This window comes from Varroa jacobsoni, unplaced genomic scaffold (genome assembly GCF_002532875.2).
Source record: "Varroa jacobsoni isolate VJ856 unplaced genomic scaffold, vjacob_1.0 scaffold_102, whole genome shotgun sequence".
Taxonomy (NCBI): domain Eukaryota; kingdom Metazoa; phylum Arthropoda; class Arachnida; order Mesostigmata; family Varroidae; genus Varroa; species Varroa jacobsoni.
The window spans coordinates 31,365-52,138 of NW_019213004.1; the positions used below are offsets into that span (position 1 = coordinate 31,365).

Sequence of the window (20,774 nt, forward strand, 5' to 3'; positions counted from 1 at the left end):
AATATAGATTTTTTATATTAATTTTAGTTTGAAATTCTCAAGTTAAAATGTCTATGTCATGATTTTGTACCTATGGTAAAAACAAATACACATGGCTTAATTGTACACGGCGCAAGAAAAGGCTCATTCTTTTCCTTTTTCAAATATCAGCTATCGACTTATCTAAAAGACCTGCCACTCAAACGTGTCGTGGCAGACTTCCTTCAATTTAGCTTCTGAAAGCCCTCATACGGATGCTAAGAAATCTTGGCATGTACATCGTCAGATGAAAAATACATTAACTTCTGCTCATTTCGTTCGCGATGGTATCGTATATATAGTACATACTTCTGTTCTACTGTCTGGCCATTAAAAGTTCTTGTAAAATTGTACATGTGTTTAGGATGGCCTGATCCCATCTGTTCATTGGTGATCGGTTTCAAACCAGTTACCTTTTGATAATACGTTACATAGCAGGTCAGGAGTGAATTTTGAAATCTACATCGTCGAATGCCGCTAAATTGTATCACGATTAATGCGTCAGGCACGCCTTGTATTTTGTGATTGTTACAGAGAACGAACACAGAAACAGACGTGCGAAAATTAAGAATGATTACGGCTGCTTTTGTACGGTTTATCATAATATAACTGAATATGTCGCGTCATTTTTTATGTCAACTCATACTATGTTAAAGGCATCTGTTTAAGATCGAATAGACAATGTAATATATGTAAAAATACCGTACTCTACCAATCTACCTTACTTCAAGCGTACTAACTTAAGCAACACTCATTAAATTTGAATCCTCTTTTCGTTTCTCCTCTTCCTATACTTCATATGTTCATTCCTCCTTGCCACATATCATGAACACCACTTACTGAATGTCTTTCTTCAAAAGGCTAATATAGCGTTCCGCGCCGTCTGCTGCCAAGTTTCTTCCGGTCTCTTGATCCCCGCGCCAGACGAATTTTAGAGAAAGATTTCTGCTAGCAGACGCTAGCACAACAACCGCAATAACAGCAAGAACAGACTGCGGTAAGAAATAGAGCTAGAAGTACAAACAAGAGATGTAAAGGGCAGGCGCCACTCTGTTCACTCAGTCACGGCTTAGTACTTTTTTACGCAGTCGTTTGTAGTATCATTGTCGTCTGGCAACGACGACAGGCTTTCATCTAACGGAACCTTTGGCAAAATCCCGACATTCTTCCAGTTGAGTTGGTACTGCCCGACCACCGGCAGGCACTCGGTTAACTCGATTACAGTTCGACTTCTGCCGCTCTAAGGGACGCAAACCCTAAACCAAAACTATTACGAAGCTAACCGCCGCAGCATCCGGGCAGGCTGAGGAATGCTGCTTGCCTACGACAAACCGGTCAGAATTATGTAGCTGCAGACGGCCAATTGGCTGGCTGTGTGCTCGTCGAACATCGATAAGGGGATGTTTTCAAAAAGAGAAGCAGTGAGGCAGGGGGGTACGTACTCTTTTGTCGTCTGTTGGCTGTGTGAAGTACACAAAATCAGGGATAAACAAGGGCGGAACCAATGGGCGGATGAAACAGACTTTCGAAATAAGCGAGAGCCCCGGTGTGCCTCAGGAACAATCTGCAGTAGCCATGTTATTCTGACTATAAAGCGGCTCGTTACTATTAAAATCGTGGGCCAGCGCTGTGTGTCATCGAAAACGCAACAGCGCTAAATTGCCAATGATTTCAGATAGCAGAAGGTTGCTGGCGTCAGATAACTCTAACGTATGACACGAAATTGGGCTGATCCCGATACTCGGATGACGATTCTCACGTCAGCGGTTTTCGTCCTCCTTTGATGAACGTTTTAGTCGTTTGGTTTATACGACTTACTTCTAAACGGAAAAGCTATTAGGAAACGTAAATACCTAGCGTTTTTTAAAAAATAAATAATTCCATCTTTATCTGTAACCGCAGCTCACAACAGTGCGTTTGTTGCATTGTGGAAGCTCGGAATTGTATGTTCTTATGAATAGTACAGTAAAGGAATAACGACAAAATCTCCCTTAACCGTTTTAGAAATGCGCCTTTTTTCTTTCTTGCCACAAGCCCTGGGTGAAAGTCAGCGGATGGTAAAGAAAGACTCCGATAGACATCTATCTTCGTTCGATTTTCAACGACAACAACCTGGCTGATTATCGGTTGGAAGGCGATTGAACGCAAGCTTTACATCTATGTCGAACTCTGTCGTGCTAAATGCGGTAATCACGAACAAAGACCTGTGATCCACTACATCGAACTAATTTATTCCTAGGAAAGGCTTTACCACTTTGTTTTTATTTGAGAAAAGTTGTAAGTCAATAACGTTTGCATAAACTAAATTGGGACTCGATGGAAATCGATGAAGGGAGCAAATTTGATGGCTTCGTAGACCGGTACTACTATCTAAATATCTCTATAATTGTTTAATTTACAGTGGTACAATAATTCATTAGATTTTTGCTACTGGGTAAATTATGATTTTAGCAGGGACGTAATCTGGGTAAAAGTTGTTGGCCAGGCGTTTTCATCATCTCAGGATCGTTCACATACACTACGGTAATAGAGGAGAACTGTCATCAACCCGTTGTTTCACTCGTATTTCACTCGGGAATTCGTGATCGTTTAGTGGACGATTTCAGCTGGAGTTTTTTCTTCTTAACCTCAATGAAATGATATAATGAGGTCACATCAGCGTCGTCTGCCGGTCAACAAGCCTTACTCTGACATAGTGACCTCGATCTTTACCTTTTGATACGTGATTACACGAGCCTGTGTTCATGGACACGATGTAGCCAGCTGTCCCAGTATTTGTAAAAAGTAATTATTAAAGCATAGCGAGTATAAGTTAGCTGAAAAGAAGTTATAATCATTTATTTAAACTGCGTTCGTCGTTCACTGAACGAAAATAGCTAGCAAATAAGTGAGCTGTATAATTGTTTGTTGTTGGTACATACACCATCATGACTTCATCGAGTGTTCCATGGAAGCTCTCATCGTTGTTATTCTGTGTCCTTTCCTTCGTCATGTATGACTTCATGCCAGATTTGGGAATTCTACTAAATTCTAGTGAGCAGTAATTTTCCAACAAGAGTTAGTGGTTCAAAACGTTTTGCGGATTTGGTTAGAGTCGGGAAGTTCCAGTTCGATCCTGCATATCGACGATGCCACCCTTTACAGGGGTTTTACTAAAAGCTTCCAACAACAGACTGCTCCTACACTTCCGGACGACCGTTTTTCCCATAGTTACCAATTCTATTACCTTTCAGTCGAAATAGTTATGTTCAGCAAATTTGTTATACAATTACACTCATCTTTCGAACGATTTGGACAAGGATCCTTAAAAACGAGCCTTGTCGATGAAACCTAATTTATCACAATTGCAGTGCTGTTATCACAAATCATGTAGCTGCATAACAAAATACATTAAGTACTATCTCCTTGTACTCTAAATAGTGCGCAGACAGTGTACCGCTTAATAAGAGTTAATTAGCCATGTTGTTGTTAGTAGTTTCACGGCTGGTTGATGCTCCGTGTATCGTGATGACCAGAACAAGGCCGGACAAAAGGCCGCTAGTAAACTAAATCAAGAACTGGCACGTGCAACTTAAAAAGCAGCAACGAACATAAAAATTAAATTTACTACTGTTTGCTTTTGGTTTTATTTACTGCCTTCCATAAATGCCCAAAAAAAACACCGATGAACTGCTGCGATAAATGTTAGGCTGTTGCAAGCGAACCCGGCCCACTTTGCCGGCGCACCGGAACAACTTTTGAATTACGCGCCGGTTAGCGAACGAAGTTCGGTTGATAAATACTTGAGTCTTTTAGAAGCGTGTAAGTAAAAGTACTTGTTTTTACTTCACAAGAAATGGATTCAGAATATGAAACAGCATTGAAATAGAGACAACGGAGTGTAGGGTGTTAAGGACCAGCGAGAAGGTGCTGGGATGTCGAGAAGAACTAGCTGTCGCAATCGAGAGGGTTTTGAGCTTCCAAGAAGAGTGTAGAGTCGAAGGGCTTTGTCGGTCAGAATTGACATGTAACCTGTTACAGGATTCTGACCTAAATAGTAAAAATGTGGAAACTCAGTAGAGAACGGATCCCCAATGAATTGACTTTGATGCCTAAAGTGTACTTCACATACGATGTGCGGAACTAATTGATAAAAACCCCCTTAGAATCTACGGTCACCATAGACGAAATATGGTTCAATTTTTTCTGCCGGCTGGAGAGGTATTCAACGAGAGAATAGCGTCGCCCAGGTGAGAAATCGTGTTCAGTGATAGGTAGTATCGAGTAAGTTCGGATGTAGGGTGATAATGGTATAAATTGCAATGGGCACAAGGGGCATTTGTTACTATGAAATATTAGCCGAAAATTAAATAGTGGATGTATCTCGCTATCTCGAGTTCCCCAGTCCACTCATAAACTGCTGGCACGGCAATCCGAAGTACACACTCTTGCTACTTGATATTTTATGTCCTGGATTGAGCAAAGAAATAACCAACGGTGGCTTTAACTCGCTTATCTTTTCAAAAACGAAACTCGCGCGACTACGGGGCTTTCTATACCTAAAAGGGAAACCGGGTAGGAAAGCATGTCAACTCTATGTAAAACATAAAGGAAAATATCTCTCGCATATCGTAAAAATCATCACTGTAGTCCGACCAATTCAATGGTTAAGTTCCAAAGTTTGTCCGATCTGTTTGTAACAGCCTAATACATTTTTGGAGTACCCTATATACACACATATATATATATATATTATATACACATATATATTATATATATATATATATATATATATATGTGTAATTGATATGAAAATGAAGTTCATCGCAATTAACGTAACGTATTAACCGAGGATATCAACGGAATCAAAAGGTGGCTGATGCTTTTAACCTAATAGAGGTCATAGACATTTTAGACGCCGAAGTTTTTGATGAAGTTTATTATAAAATACGACGCAAGTTCTATCTGGGAGAATGTTTTTCCTGGAATATCCAACGTTTTCTTCGATTTGCTTATTCTTTTGATATAAGTCCGTGTGATTACGGGACCCTCTATGCTCTAAAGAGGGCAACTGGTGGACAAGCGTTTCTGCTATCCATTTATTTCGAGAAGCCGTGGATAGAGAAATTAGATGTGGAAAGGAGAATGGAAAGTATAGGGCTGTCCATAAGCTGCCAGCGCTTGCACAAGAATGTAAAAATAAAGGAGAGTATTTCTATTAATTAAAGTCATCATTCTAGCCAAAGCTGATTTAGAAGTTATTCAGTTTCAGTTTCAAAGTCCGCTGGATTCGTTTGTAGCAGTCTAATGTAATCTTCGAGAAGAAGTTAACCAAATTGACTGGACTACTCATCTCTCATGAGTGTCTCAAGCAGACAGCTACAGGCAGCATATCATATGTACTTAAATATTGTTTTAGATCAAAACCAATAGCCCTCGATAGCTTTTTCTGTTCTCAACTCCAATCAAAAGCCTGTTTTGCTGTACTACGGAACAATAAAATGCTGCACGGCCAGCCAAGGGACAGCGGGTGCCCTGTCTGCCTGCCTGCCTGGCTTCCACTCACAACACAAAAGCATCTGCTGCCTGATGCGTGGCCATGATTTTACTACGATCGAAGGTATCGTCCTGGCCTACGTCTATGATAAGGGTATCATGTAGTTTTATGCTAGAAGCCCATTAGGGCGCACCGTCGGCACGTACCACCCATGAACTGTTCGTTCGTTAAAGCTTCGTTGATCTCGGCAAGGTGGAAACAAGGCAGGCTTGACACAGAAACAGGCTCATAGGGGCGCACACGGGCAGACTAGTTAGTGATAGAGCTGCCACTACGCAACCACTAGGCCACAACGCAGCCAGCAAACCGGCAGGTCCAGCATCGAAAACAAGTCGAACCAATTGTGCGCCAGTTCCTTCATGCACTGTGAGCTAACGACACTACGCTGCTTCAACCTCGTGGTCCATGGATTGCTGCTATAGGATACTGAAGGTCCGGATAGTCCGAGAACGACAAAATCAACCAGAAGGGACAGGCGACGCTAGAATCAACCGTAGTCTATTGCGTGGCAAAGAAATGCCCCCGTGCAACGGCTATGTCGCCTTAGACCGAAAAGGTCGACAGGTCAGGGTAAAAAAAAGAAATCGGGACGATAAATGGCAGGCACCGAAGTGTTTAGGGAACCTAACAAATTTACTGAACCCGAGTAGAACCTGTAATTGTGCTAGGCCTGCTTCGTAGGTAGCGCCGGTGGGTAGCGTTCCGTATCCTAACATCACGACTAAACCATCTTGATTTTATCCCCTCTCGCAGACAACTTGATTTCCGCATATGGTTCGGGCCAGAGCTAAACATACAGCACGTGATTAAGCATTCGTACAGCTTTCAGTGCACGATACCAGGTAAGCGTAGGATTCTACACATTGAGCCTATTGATGTGGCGAGGTTGTACTGCGTCAGCTAAAATAACAACAGCTAAAAGAAAGCACACTACCACGACACCCTCACAAGTTCTTGGATAAAATCGGAAACAATTGGTCCACGAATTTGGTCTGAGGATTAAAGTATACATACACTAGGTGTAACGTGATTTCAGCGCAAAAATTCGAGAGCGCTCACTGATGTATCATATATTGATATATTGTACGCAAAAGTAGAAGGAAAGGAAGACCTAGGCAAAAAAAATGCTGAAATAGGAAAAAAAGTAGAATTATATTGAAATAGGCAGTGTGATAACTATAGTAATACCGTAATATCATAAAAGCAATAACACAATTGTAAATAAATAAAGTATTAATACATCAGATAGATAACTAAAAATAGAATAAATCATTCTCGGCTAATCACTAACGTATATATATCTAGACATTTGCGTTGGGTCGAACCAATAGGGAACATTAGTAGCAGCTCAACATGGTCCGTAGTCGACAGCTCTACATAGACGCACACCATTATACAGCACAACATATATGGCTTTTCCATAACAGAACTATAGAACCAGCCCAGATTGGTGCACTGAGCAGATCCTACCGAAAGAGAGCACTATACGCGTATCTCTGTAATAATCTGTCTTGTAGGTGGATAAACTCTTTGTAGGACCAGGCCAACTTGTCGTTCTACATTTACAGGGCTCTTTGTTGGCCACGTTTATCGGACCTAAAGCTTTTAAGTTAAGTTCCAAATATTAAAAGGGTCTACTTGCGAAGTTCTACTTGGCCCCGATAGTGTGATGAAATCCTACGAAACTGTTCAGCGATCTATATGACATGTTTGGGAAAGTAGGTTGATCCGGCTACGCGTGTCTGTAGTAGTCGTTGCTAGCATCGGTACTCATAGATGAGTATTTCGAGTGCATACAGTTTAGCTACAATATGCTTATAATAAAATTGCTAGCTTTAAGGAACAAGAATATACAATACGATTACGTCGTCTTAGTAAACGTCATAACTTCTCAGTTGTTGTGTAGGATAGCATCGTACGTCGTACGACGAATCGGTTATTTTGTAAAGGTGAAACACTGCCTTACTTAATGGTAGAAATGTCTATATGTGTATGTTGAACTAAATCCTAGGGTTCTTTTCGGAGCCTTTAGATCTGACCTCTCTCTGGCCTAATCGAGTTTATACCGCACATCAAACGATACATAAAGATTCGTGTGTATTTCTTTTGCCGTTGCCGGTAATGTAGCCTCCACCTCTTTTTCTAAGTATGCAAGTAAAGCCTAGTCTCAATATTTTAAAACTTAGGAAGATTTTTAGAAACATTTTAGCAGACTAGTTCGATTTATTTATTGCCTCCTCTGGTAACCATTAAACAAACGTAAGATTCTTCAATTTGATTTCGACGGTCCTTTGATCTCTGAGTAAGCTCTGCTAACAAGGGCGATTATGCACTGTGAAATAAGAATCACAGTTGCCAACTATGAAAAAGCCATTGGAGTCATTGTCCTCTTTTTTTAGCAGCAGATCTTACTGGCAGTTTTGTGAAGGATGGGATGACTGCGGTGGTCCCAATGGTCGAACGCATGGAAGGCTACGGTCTTGATACGTCGGCCGCTCAGCCACGGATGTTGACTGAAAATTATAGTCTACTATTTCAAAATTGTGATCACGAGCTCTTATATCTGGCGCAATAATTTAAGTTAGCTCTTACATATCAGTTTCCTCTCTTACATATCAGTTTCCTTGAAAGCCAAATGACTCAAAAAGTCATATACTTTTTTCATCTCTTCATGCTGTGATACAGGGCGCTGATGTCTATGGCCATTAATAAGCCTGTGTGGGGAACCTAATTAACGCAATTTTGGCCGTGGATCCCGCACGACCTACTGGGTTGCATTGGAGAACTACTTCGATAGGCGCTTCAGTTAAAAGGTACTTTGATTATAATTAAAATAAGATATTTTTATTCGTTTTTTGGCTATATTCCTGCAAATCATCTCGATCGATATCTTTATTTTCTCTTTGCTTGACTATTTGAAGTTTGGTTTGATTAAATTTAAGTTTTGTAGCTTTAGTGGTTGTTATGGCAATTATTATTAGATCGCTTATGCAATGGATCAAGAATGTTACACATTTATTTTTATTTAACAACAACACATAGCGACATAAACACATAGTTAAACACAAGTGTTCAGTACTACGTTCCGCCCATATCCGATATGGGTTCGGGTATATTGCTAGTAATAATAGCCAATCTATAACACACACACATACAGCAAATTTGACGTTAATTTCATAACGAATGCTTATAGGTAAGACTGTTTTCGGATACAAATACAACTACAATGCAAATACACTAAGATGAGACATTGACAGACAACTGTTGAACCAACTAAGACGCCTTTCGAAAACGTTGTCCTCTGCCAGGAGTCCCAATGAATGTATCGCGTCATACGACAAGCAAGGGATGGGGTTTTCCTCTTATCGTTCTATTTCCGGTCTCCGTGTTGCTTTAAATGACACGCTTTGCAATACTAGTCCACCAGTCAGTACGGAAGCTACTCGGCAAAAGAAGCACAACTATTTTTTACACCTCCCTTTCTATCAATGGAACGTAAGCAGGAAATCAGAGATTTTTAAATATACCTTCCCCTTTTGAAAGAAACTTTTTGGCGTGTCTCTGAGTGCAGCCTTCCAGCTGAAGGTTTTGTATTTCACTAGGACTATTACTACTAAAAACTTTCGATTTTTATGTCCAGTGGCGCCGTAAAGTTTTCCATCAGACCGCTAGCGAACGAAACGAACCGTTTATCCACGTCCGAATTCGAGGTTAGTCCAGAATGAGCCTTCCAAATTAAGCAGCCATATACGACATCCACCAGACCATCACAGAGGCTAGCACTGGTACAACTATAACTACTATTAAATAGAATAGAACAGAACTAGAACTGCGACGATGATTCTCTAAGTTTTGTTGCTCTACCATCGTCCGCATGATCCTTGATTATCAGTCACTGGGTTGATGAAATCAACCTGGCACCTAATGCTCCTGTTCGCCATATGTTCGCTGCTGTCGGCTGGCTATTCGGTTGCATAGCTTCGAAAAATGAAGTTGCACGTCTGAATCATTAAGTCCTTTAGGGGGAGTGCAAAAGCTCCAGGTCGAATGTCTCTGCGGTCTCCGCTCGAAACCTGGACCACATTCCTGGGCTTGCTCGATGTAGCGAACAGTGGCTACTCGCCAAAGGCCACCACCGTTGCAGGACTTGTGCGCTATTCATCAAATGGCTCTCATGAGGGAGGCCTCCCCTAAGCTGTTCGGGAGCAGAAGCCAGGATTTAACGGGGATGACCCTTTAAGATTCGTCCTTCTCGCCATCTTGTCTAGCGTATCCGCAGAGAACGGTTACAGCTAACCCGTTTCGAAGTTTAGGTACCGTTTGCAAACGAGTGCAACTAGGTGGAGACGAGGTGTCCCGTGAATCTTTATAATATTTTAAGACGTAGGGATCATTATTGCGTCGCTTGGACGGTGGAGCACTTTGGGTCAGACGCGAAATGCCAATCGATCTCTAGCAATGACGCTCGTATGTAAACGACGTTTTAATGATGAGTATGCACTAATATGTATCGTTATATGAAGAGTGCTTCGAGAGGTGGCGCAAAGACAAAGCCTATACAAGGATTCTCAGTGGGTACGAGTACTGTTCATTGATAACGAAAGTACTAACAGTAGCAGCAGATTTTCATGTAAAAAGTTAGTTTTAGGTAATACTTCCTAGTTACCATCCATCAAATTGTGTCCAAAAAGAAGCATTTCTTTACTACCACTGAAGTATCGCCGAGATTCCTTTTTCGCTGCAATATGGCTGAAATATCCGTTAAAGAGAATGAAAGTAAGGACAGGTCTTTTAGAAAATTACGCACATCGAAGGTGGTTCAATATGCGCAGAAGGTGGAATTTTTTTGGCTCTCTACAGGATTCGTTCTCATTGACCAATTTGTCTATCAAATATCCAGAGTACTTTTTTAGTCTCTTTGTTAGATCAGAAAAATCTGGTGCTAGACGGTATATAGCGCAAAAACTCACTTTGTTTTCTGCGCTCAACATGACCCCTTTTTTAGCAGGATTGAACCCCTACAATTAAACTGAACGTTTCCATTCTCTCTTTTTCCAATTCGTTGACCCTATCCTTTGTCATTTACATGTCGCACTTCTTCAAGCGGGTTCAAGCGACAACTTGGAAGACGGCGTCGGCCCCTAGGCACCTGCTCAGAACTCAGGGCCACGCCGAAGCAGCACAGAGCAGGATGAACGAAGGCCATCATTGCCACAGTATTTCTGCTGATTGTGCCTGCTATAAAATTCACCTCTCACATACTCCAAACATAGAGGGGCGTTCATTGATGATTCAGCCATTGCAGAGACCCGGGCAATTGGATGGCCGAAGACCCTAAGGACCCGCGCACCCGCCTGCAAATGGTGGTCCAGTGGCAGTTTAGAAGCATAGGCCCAAAAACTGGTGCTGCAAAACATCTTATTTGCCCGGGCCTACTTCACCTCACGGGGTATATCTCTGCTCTGTCTAGTATCTCGCATCTAACAGAGACCACTCTCCCACACCACCGACGAACCACGCCATCATCCTTGCGGCTTTCACCAACAGGCCGGACTCGGCAGAGCTTGTAGCAGCAAGGTGCCTTTGCTTGTGAGGCCAAAGTAGTGATTGTCCTTCTTACGCCTTACGCGCCAAACGGCGTTGCTACCACCAAGCTTTTTGGCCCTGAGAAAATCGGAGATTTGGCAAGACACCTTTATTGTCTTACCTTGGTTCGTTCTCAAACCTAGGAGGATAGCTCGCGTTGAGTTCGCCACGAAAGACTAGGAACTGAGACCCACATATGAATACCTGGCACACGCTCAGAGCGAGCAAATAACGACTCGGCCAGCAAAGACAAGAACGACAAGGGGTAAGCGTAATAGTGTCAAGTTGTCGTCGTTCACCTGCCATTCAGATCAGCCCGCTGATGTAATCGGTTAGCTTCTAGATATGCTCGATGGGACAAATGATATGCACAGAACTTACTAAGTGCGTGTAACCGATCCATGTCTGTCAAATACTTTTAGAGAAGTTTGCTCCCTTTGACCGTACCACCTAGAGCCCATAAGCTGATCCCAAACGGATCACATATACGTGTTAACGCGCATGTGTGAGACGCCTATGAAGGCTGGTATTGATCTACGACGTAGAGGGAATAGAACATACAGAAATGAAGATAAGTGGAACAGCGCTCTTGGCTAGTTTTCGCTCGAACTTTAATTATACTAATATATATATATATTATGTGCGTAATTGAGTTTTTACATAGTTGATAGCATAATTTTGCAGGCTCACGCTGTAGTGCAATTACGTAAAAGAATAAATACACATCTGTTTTTCTATAAATGTGTCTTCTTTTTGACTCGGTAACAAGGCTATAGATATTCGCTAGTTTCTCGTTTATGTGTATATGTGCGCTAGCCGTAAACAAATTTTTGTGACAATCAACCCATTTTTATTAAATAAATGGTTTGTAAAGATGCATTTGGTTCACTGATGAATCTCAATAATTCAATAATCTGAAACCCGTTAAAGTCGAATTTCGAAATAACGTGGCATCGTTTTAATCACTTAATATTATAGTATACAGCCAACGAGCTAAATGTGCACAAAGCCAGCCACTCAGTAATGCTGGTGCCTGACGCTTGCAGCTTGGTAGTCGGACGAAGGCATCAGGCTTTAAATAACTTGTCTCTATAAACCATAACAACGGCCGATACCGAAATGACTGGCCGCAATCGGGGGGTGGATTGTGTGGCTGCGGAAGGAGAAGGTTGAGTTGGCCGGAGGTTTTAACAAGCGTTTGTGCTCAGAGCATCACTGAGAGCTTACCTAGAATGTTTCTTATGGCTACTCCAACGGCTCTGGCCAGAGATTATACACATGCTGTGTGCAGCATGAGGGTAGCGCAGGTCCTAAATCCCTATCGATCTACGAAGCTGACTTTCAGTCTCAGGTCCGAAAAAAAGCAAAGAAGGAAATGTGGATATCGTAGCGAAAATTTCGATCGATCCTGCTGTATGAGAATCGCACTTCAAGCCACCTTTATCTGTTACATATATATATAGCAGAAAATACACAAATTGTATCTAGAATCATCTTTGACGTAGAGGAACATAGAACCCTTACAGTAGCTCAGCGACGGCCCATTCAGCATAGATATATTTCGTTGTTAGGTTGAAGATCGTCGTTTGAATGCACGTTGTCTTCATAACCCATGGTGAGGAAGAAACTTAGCAACTCACTCTGAACCTGAGACCTGTTTTAGGATTCGTGTACGTAGTAATAATATTAGCAGATAACTACTGCTTTCAGGAAGTGGGCCCTGAGCAGTAAGCTGTAAAAAAAAACTTCTCTTAGTAAGATCGATTGATAATCATTTTATCGCAGGCCACTTTTTATTGGCCCATTGCGAAAATGCTTGCTTAATTATTGGTCCCAAGTCAATCAATATGTAGCCGTAGTCAGTTTCTTCAGTCAGTGTGTCTTCGATTTTGTAACTCCGCTATCCGGGCCTTCCGTCCAATGATGCCATTAAGTATTTCTTGATTTTACGACCGCGAATCAAATACTTAATAAATCCGCTTCGCAGCCGTAAATAAACTAGCTACATTTTGTCAAAATGCGGGTAAGACAACTTCTTGCGCTGATACGTGTATCCTGCGTCGCAAAGGGACAAATGAGGACGTATTTGCCTCTTTATAGCGATCTTGCTCTCCGCTACTGTAGCAGTGTGGCGACCAGGTGCAGAAACTGAATATTTGGATTTTAAAACAAGGACCCAATTAACAATTGGGTCCTGTTTCCAGTATCCTTCTATTCAGTATAAGATTCCCTTATGTATAAGAAAAACGTTATAAACAGTTAGAAATAAAAGTATGCTTATGTCTAGCCTTTTGGTCATATTGAAACAGCTTATTGCACAAATTCAACAAGCCGTCTGTTCTTTGTGCATCCGCAATAAGTCATTCAAGTAAATTAGTTCGATATATCGTTTAGGAAGACCTGTTTTTCTTTTCCCATAGGGTTAATCTTAGAGCAGAAGGCGCGAATTCCGCTGCTCTATGATCTTCATCAGAAAATGGTAAACATGTGCAAACAGCATATAAGATTGTGAGAAGCATTAGGACAAACGACTTGGCACAAACCGGTTTGAGGCGACCTGGAGTGCCCTTTCATTTATAATGGTATATAATCAGGACAAATATTGCCTCAGTTCTGCTGAGTCGATTAAAAAATAGTAAAAAAATAAACAAATCTAAATTTGGATTTAGTGGACGAAAACCCAAACATTATTTATCTATTTCTTAAAATGTCTGTAGACATCAGGTGCGTTTCATTTACATTTATGCAAGAGAGGTGAATATCTAGAATAAATATCAATATGTCACGTTAACGTTAAGTAACGAACAATATTTTCCAGAAAAAAAGGCTTTGCCTTAAGTGGCGGGTGGCCCTCTCGTCTCGGTTCAAAACAATAGCTAGGACCATATGCATTGAAAAACTCGTGAAACAAGTGCAGTTGTTTTAGGATCCATATTGTGGATCAAAACACTTCCTTATTATAAGCTATACAACATTTGAGAGCTGAAACGTTCGTCTGTCTATCCACCGCAATAGAAATAACAGGAGCCATGCTTCCTTCTTTATCGGTTTACTGTGTAAGGCGTGCCTTCAGAAAGCTCCCTGTAGTTCCTGCTCATCACAGATCCATGATTGCATCTACAAGCGCATAATATCACAGCGTGTAAGGCTATATATTATATACGTAGTCCTTACGTTTATACATTATTATACATGTATATATATAATCATTTTGATAACATTAGTTTTATTGAATCAAACAACAATGATGAACCAGAAAAATACGCCTGTCGAGCATTGCATGTTGTATCAGTATTATACTTTTGTTGGAGATATTGGTACATACTTGGCTTCTCCCTCTTCCAATGGACACCTTTTCGCAAACTGATATTTGGTTAATTTTGGAACATTTCATTGTACTTCGACGTGTCGTAATAAATTTCTGGGCATTTGTTTTTCTGGTGACACACAGCGGTTATTTACTTACTAGGAACGCTTAGTCGAAGGTATGTTACTTTTTATTTCCCTGAATACGCTATCTCGACCACATTCACCAACGAGATTTGATAGCGAGAGCTTCTTCATGCCTACTCCATGTTTATACGATATAAAGCTGAGTTAGGAGATGAAGATATATGAGCGGCTTCAGAACCTCGTAATCACGCCAGCATCCTGTCGCCATAGGGGCCAACTTGTAGAATGGATTATTTCCAACTTAAACTAGAAAGTGGTGCTTAAAGCTGATTTCGGATATTAATCTCAGTTGCCTGTTTCATGGCTAACCGACCCAAAGACTGAATCGAAATTACTGTCCATGGCGTCGAAACATACGACTAATTAAGGTAATGATATAAGATAATGAATTCAAGGGCTCTCTGGCCCATAGGTGAACTAATTGTCGGAAACCAGTCATTCAGGATTCACGTTCGTCTGAAAGGACCCGCTATCAGGAATTCCAGGGACTCGCCGGAACTCGAAAAAAATATTCTACAAGAACATGCAGAACTTTCGCGTTACTATATCTCTTCCGTTTTTTTTTTTACCTTGTTTATGTTTCCTACTGTAGCAGTGCAAAGCGCAAAAGTCACCTTTCTAATATCTAACCCTGCGCTCTGTGACAACTCATAGGTGAGTGCAGCTGTCAATTCCGTAGCGTTTGTAAAAGGTACAAAAGTTCCTTAGGGAGCTGTAGTGTATACTTCCCAAGATTCGCTGGCGACACCAAACGTCGTCAGGATTTAGCTTATCAACTGATAACGTTAGCATTTCTCGCGCTTGTTTCCATACGTTGACAAACCCTAGGGAAATAGAAGAAAAAGTCATCTTGAAAAAGTTGCCTTTTGTAAGTCTACCATCTGTCCGAGTCTATTATAGGAGCATATAGGTGCTGTTGTAGAACGACGCGCCTCAGCGCACCCTTAGCTTGTTCCTCCATACCCCTTTTCTGACAAGTTCACTGTCCTCATCGAGAATGTTCAAACTCGGAGCTTTCTTATTATTCTATTAAACCTAGGAGTTGTTAGGGCGAGACGCTTTTCTTTTCGTGAAGTTGATTGCCTATGAACGTACGATTGACCTGATCAGCAACTAGATCATTGTTAAATAGTAGCTCTCAGTTCTCACAGCATAGATTGATAATTACCTGCTACTGTAATAAGCCTAATCGTAGACCAATGCAAATTTCTAAATAGCTATCAAACGAATTGCAGATATTTAAAACTAGCGAATAAGATTTGTCTTCATGTTTACGCGTAGAAGAGCGGAGCTAGAAAAATAGATGAGAAAACCTCAGACCTCAGATACGTCTTTTTTTTTTTAACTAATTCTTGCATTATCAACGTGTATGAACAACAAATAGGCAAATCCATGTCGGGCATTGCCGAATATCCTTTCTCTATTTACATTTATAAGTCTCAATAAAAAAATAACACGCATTACACGAATATTGATGTTAATAATCTGCTACTAAAGTAGCTATTAAAAACCATATATCGGCTTTCCTCTCCCCTCCGTCTCCCGAAAATTACTTTTTCCACTAAAATACTATAGGATATCGACCGTTTGTGGTAATTTAGCCGTTAGCGTGCCCCCAAAGCCCGCAGCTACTATCCTTGATCTCGTTTTGAAGTGAATATTTTGCTATTTGTGGCTGAATTAGAATCTTTGAAGTTTTGCATTAGCAGCGGTTACATCCATGTCTACCCCGCTCGCATGCGCCCTGCTAAGCTCAGCTTATTCTACGCTTTCGCTCGGCGAAGAAGGTTAGCAAAGTGGGCAATGACCGACCATGGCACAGGAATAATGTGGCCGACGGGGAAGGCAACAAAACAACACATTTTGCGAAACAAAGCAAAAAAAGAAGCCTTACTACAAAGAGCTCAGCGGGGGCAATAACTATCGACAGCTATGCCTGCTGAATAGACACGCAAACAAGGGTCAACAAGAACAAACTGATTGATCAGGCGCACAGATCGGACTAGCCACCACTACACGTGGCAATGCCGGTGGTAGCAAGAACGGCTCTAGATATAGAAAACAAGAAGGGGGATCTGGGTTTGTCCCTACCGGAAGAGAAAGCAAATGGCGGTCAAGAGTGGCTTCAGCCCCCTCGTGTTACCCCTTGTTTGCAAAGCAATACCAGAAACAGCAGCTCGGAAATATGCAGCGCACTTCTATTGTAACATTGTAAGGTACAAGTATGTCAAGCGGAGATAATTTATGCCTCTTCCCGTTTTGGCTAGGTGTCAAATAAGATATATCGAGCTACGTAGCGGGTAAACTAACTTTGTTTTCAAATCTGCTCCTAGGCAAAATGCTCTATGCATTATAGTCCACATAGTTGCTTGAAATCGCTAACATCTGACGAGCTCATCGTAATAGTGTAACATAATATAGAGAAAACATCACAGAGTGAGAAACGGGTGTTAGTAATTATAATGTTTTAATTTGTTTATTACTGTTACCGTGATTGGGTCGAAAACGAAGAACAGAGCAACATTTTTGGGTCTGGCTACCTCACTTTTAAGCTGTTATCAAGACCCCCTTGCCAGCCCATTACTATGGTCATAGTCAAGATTAATTTTTTACTTCGCTTTGTTTTTTGCTGCTTCTAAGGGCGTACGTTGCTTAACGGCATAACAACACTGTTTATGCTATGATAGCTATCGGAGGAAGAACAATGGAAGAGGCAATTCTTTCAAATACGGGTCCATATCTGACTTATAATAACGGAAACCGGCTGTTGACGCTATAGTGAATAGGAGTTTAAAGTATTTTATGACGTTTCAGCATTGATAAGTCTACTAGTCTGATCTCAGAGAAAAAAACAGCTACATTATATATGTATGTATATAAAAGTGTTGCAAGCGACTAGAGAAGCGACGCCGCTGTGTAAGGCAGTATCAGTGGACATAAAAATCTAAACATGAATTTAGTACATGTACTTTAATCAGCTGTATGCCAAAAAGTCCTTGAAAAGTCAATAATACTCGCTAATTTCAGTAAAAGGCGGATATACCATTCAGACTTACCTTTGGCAACACTAAATAATGTAGCTATCAGAACGGGAGTCAAACTTTCATTTTTTTTTACATAATAATAATATTAAACATAGTAAGAAATGGTTACGTACCTTGAGGTAGATTTGAACAGCAAATAGGGTTTTCTCGTATAATTTTATCTTGCTGGACGCACCTCCGCATGAGGTACATCGTAGGGTCAGCGAAAGATCCATTGCTCGCTTCGTCGTACGTCCTCGATACCCATGCGCAATAAGAATTAATTCAGCTACATATGTTATACATCAAATACATAACATATATATATATATATATGATTCAATAGACTAACGGAATCATAACGATTTTTTTTTTTTTTTTGTATTTGTATCATTTGTATTGACTCTTTGTTGCGATGCAACAGTAGATCAATAGAAGCGCTTCGCTATACACCATATACATATGAGGTACGTTACATGTTCGACACCTCATAAAGAGCACATCGAACGAACTTGGAAGCTCATTGAAGCTGTAACGTATCATTGAGAGCAGGTGTTACAGAAGTTATAGTCTCCTCAACCTCACGACGGTAGATGACGGCAACGTATCTGCCTGCTAAATTCATACGTCTTAAAAACGGCCTACTTTTTTTCAGATTCCTAGACCCACATAATGCTGACACAGTTTCGACCCCAAAATTCAAAGCACTCCACTATGAACTCCTACAATTGGTAATTACAAGTAAAATATATGATCGATAATAGATGATCGATTTCATGTATTCGATGCAAATACCTACAATTGAATTCACGGGAGATGACCGCTGACATAAGCGCTAAACAACTCCATCATCCGAATTATAAATCGATCCTTTATGTCAACTCAGTCTTCTGTTTACCTCCGGCGATGCTTTGGTTGCAGCCAAATAGAGCCGAGGGTTAAACCCCCTTGACAGACTTTCTTCTTGAGCCCCGCGGGATCGACGTGACACTAAAGTTACGCAGAGAAGTACATTTGCAGCGGTTCGTCGGATGAAAAATTGCACATTACGCGTATCGATAGCAATGAACAGAATAACAGAATGAGATAATAAAAATGGTTTGCAGATCTTTAACTAGTCGCGCAATGGACGGGACAAGCGGCACAATTTTTTATCGATTTGTTGCTATACATATATAATTACAGGGTTAAAGGAATTGTCAGTTCGAACCCCCGTCAGACATCGTTCCATTGGCTACTTGGCATCACTGGATTCTTTGTATGAAATGAAGAGACGTGTGCATCGTAAAATCTGTTTTCCGTCTGCGTACCCTCGATCTGCACGCATTTTAGCTTCTGTGTTTTCAAAAAATGTTTGCTCATAAATGCCCGTCAAAGTTACGACAACGTTAAATAGTCAGGGGTGTGGAGCTGAGCCGGCAAACGAAGCGAATTGAGATAACAGAGGGCTCTGACCATTGGAGCGGTCGTCTTTTGACAGGCGAAATAGTTCAATGCACGTGTTCGCTTCTGCTTCGTTTTTTCGGTTGCTGATCGATTGTCATTTGTTTTTCTCCATGCAGCGTTAAGCGGTAAGGACATCGTCGCTGGCACTAGTTATAACAGAGAATCTAAGTTACGCCTTGAAGTGAACGCCTTGTCTTGATTGCGACGCTAACAATAGCACAAGCATCCAGGACAACTATATGGTGTTCGTGGTTGTATTGGTGGTCCTCATAGTTGTGTATTGCCTCTCATCTGACAGTTTAGGCAAGCGAACGAAAGGGCCGGCTAGCTACAACAAAACACTCACCGTTGCTTTTGCTTCCTGCTTTGTTCACTTGCCCTTGCTATCCGTTTGTCCCACCTTCGTATTGCCTAGCCCGTGTTTCTGCATATTCTAAAATTCTTCGAAACCCATCGAGCCGTGCAAGGCTATAGAGTGTACGCCACGAGTTGGGATGCCAGCCGCCTTCTCCTCTACTTTAGTCAACTCGACTACAGGCGTTGGTTGGTTAACTAGCTGGAGCGCCACAATTGAATAAAGACGATTCAAGAGAATAAAAGGCAAAATCGAGTATGCCACCGACATGCGTCAACGGATACTGACAAATATATATATATATATAACACCGAAAGCGAGATTGTGCATGGCGGGAAAAACTATTCTTTTTTAAATCTAAACGTATACTTTCTGATGGGTTTTTCTTTGCTATATATGATTGTACATATTTGGCAGTTCTTATCCATAGATGCTGTGGTGTTTCTTTTCCGCCACAGAGATAAGATTTTTATGTAGGTTTCCGCTGTTGTCCGGAAACTATGTTCCTGCCTTAACTTTACCTCGGCACCGATGCCACCTTTGTCTGTACCCGATGTTTCAGCCAAACTAGAGAGTATGAAGAAACAGAGGATCATTATGACATGGCCTGTCGCACCTGCCATGCGATCTTCATCAGCGTTTGGCCTGCTCCTAAGCTGCCCATCGTATTTTTCTGTTTAGCGCTCTTTGATTTCATGTCTTCGGGTTTGTATATTGCGCCCCGCACGTTGAACCTCAAGCCTCCGTTGGTTTCCGGCTGAGTTTCTTTTGTGGGTGGAAGTGGCCTACCGCATATACGAATTTTGCAGATTCATAGTTGCTAACTCTGCAACAGTTCCCATCTCAGTTAGGCTCATCTGCACGCCCTCAGAGCTATGTTGTGGTCAGGCCGACTCACTGTTGTTGAAGACAGGAACCTACACGTGTACTGCTAAGGGAAACAGTGTGCAGAGCTGGATTTCACTTGAGTCGCATTGGCGTAAAGCCCCTTTACCTGCTCGTCTTCTGTGTTTTCCGCATTTTCTTTTAGTTCTATTACGAATGCCACTGTTACGTCAGTGGACGGGACCCTAAAGCGTCTTCGACACACTCGACCCATCCGACATCCAATGTAATGTAATATATGCATGTGGACTCCTAAACATCATACTTATTTTTCCAGGCCTCACATTGACCCACCAGCTCCAAGATTACACGAGCGAGTTTTTTTCTTTTCCTTCTACCAGCTTCGGGAAATATCACCGGACACTTCCGCTCACGACATGAAGTAGTTTGATATTGAACTATATGCAGTGATATGCCAGATCTTGCCTGCACACAACGGGCAGTACAAATCTACACGACGCTGAATTTAACA

At 41.4% G+C, this 20,774-nt stretch overlaps 1 protein-coding gene and 1 long non-coding RNA gene across 5 annotated transcripts in view; one reads left to right on the forward strand and one right to left on the reverse strand.

Moving 5' to 3' along the window:
* LOC147753924 (uncharacterized) overlaps positions 1–2,259 on the reverse strand; it is an 8,671-nt gene extending 6,412 nt beyond the window's left edge. Inside the window, exon 1 of the long non-coding RNA XR_015312991.1 lies at positions 859–2,259. This is a non-coding gene — a long non-coding RNA (uncharacterized LOC147753924). The remainder of the gene's footprint in view (positions 1–858) is intronic.
* Positions 1–20,774, forward strand: part of LOC111265266 (uncharacterized) — a 281,436-nt gene that overhangs the window by 11,666 nt on the left and 248,996 nt on the right. Inside the window, exons 1-3 of one of the 4 annotated variants that reach the window (XM_086970422.1) lie at positions 3,961–4,247; positions 6,308–6,396; positions 8,240–8,367. The exons of 2 other annotated variants lie outside the window; for them this stretch is intronic. The gene's annotated coding sequence lies outside the window, so the exon portion shown is untranslated. Of the gene's footprint in view, positions 1–3,960; positions 4,248–6,307; positions 6,397–8,239; positions 8,368–20,774 lie in introns of those variants that run through there. One more of the 4 variants, XM_086970425.1, reaches the window with a different exon arrangement.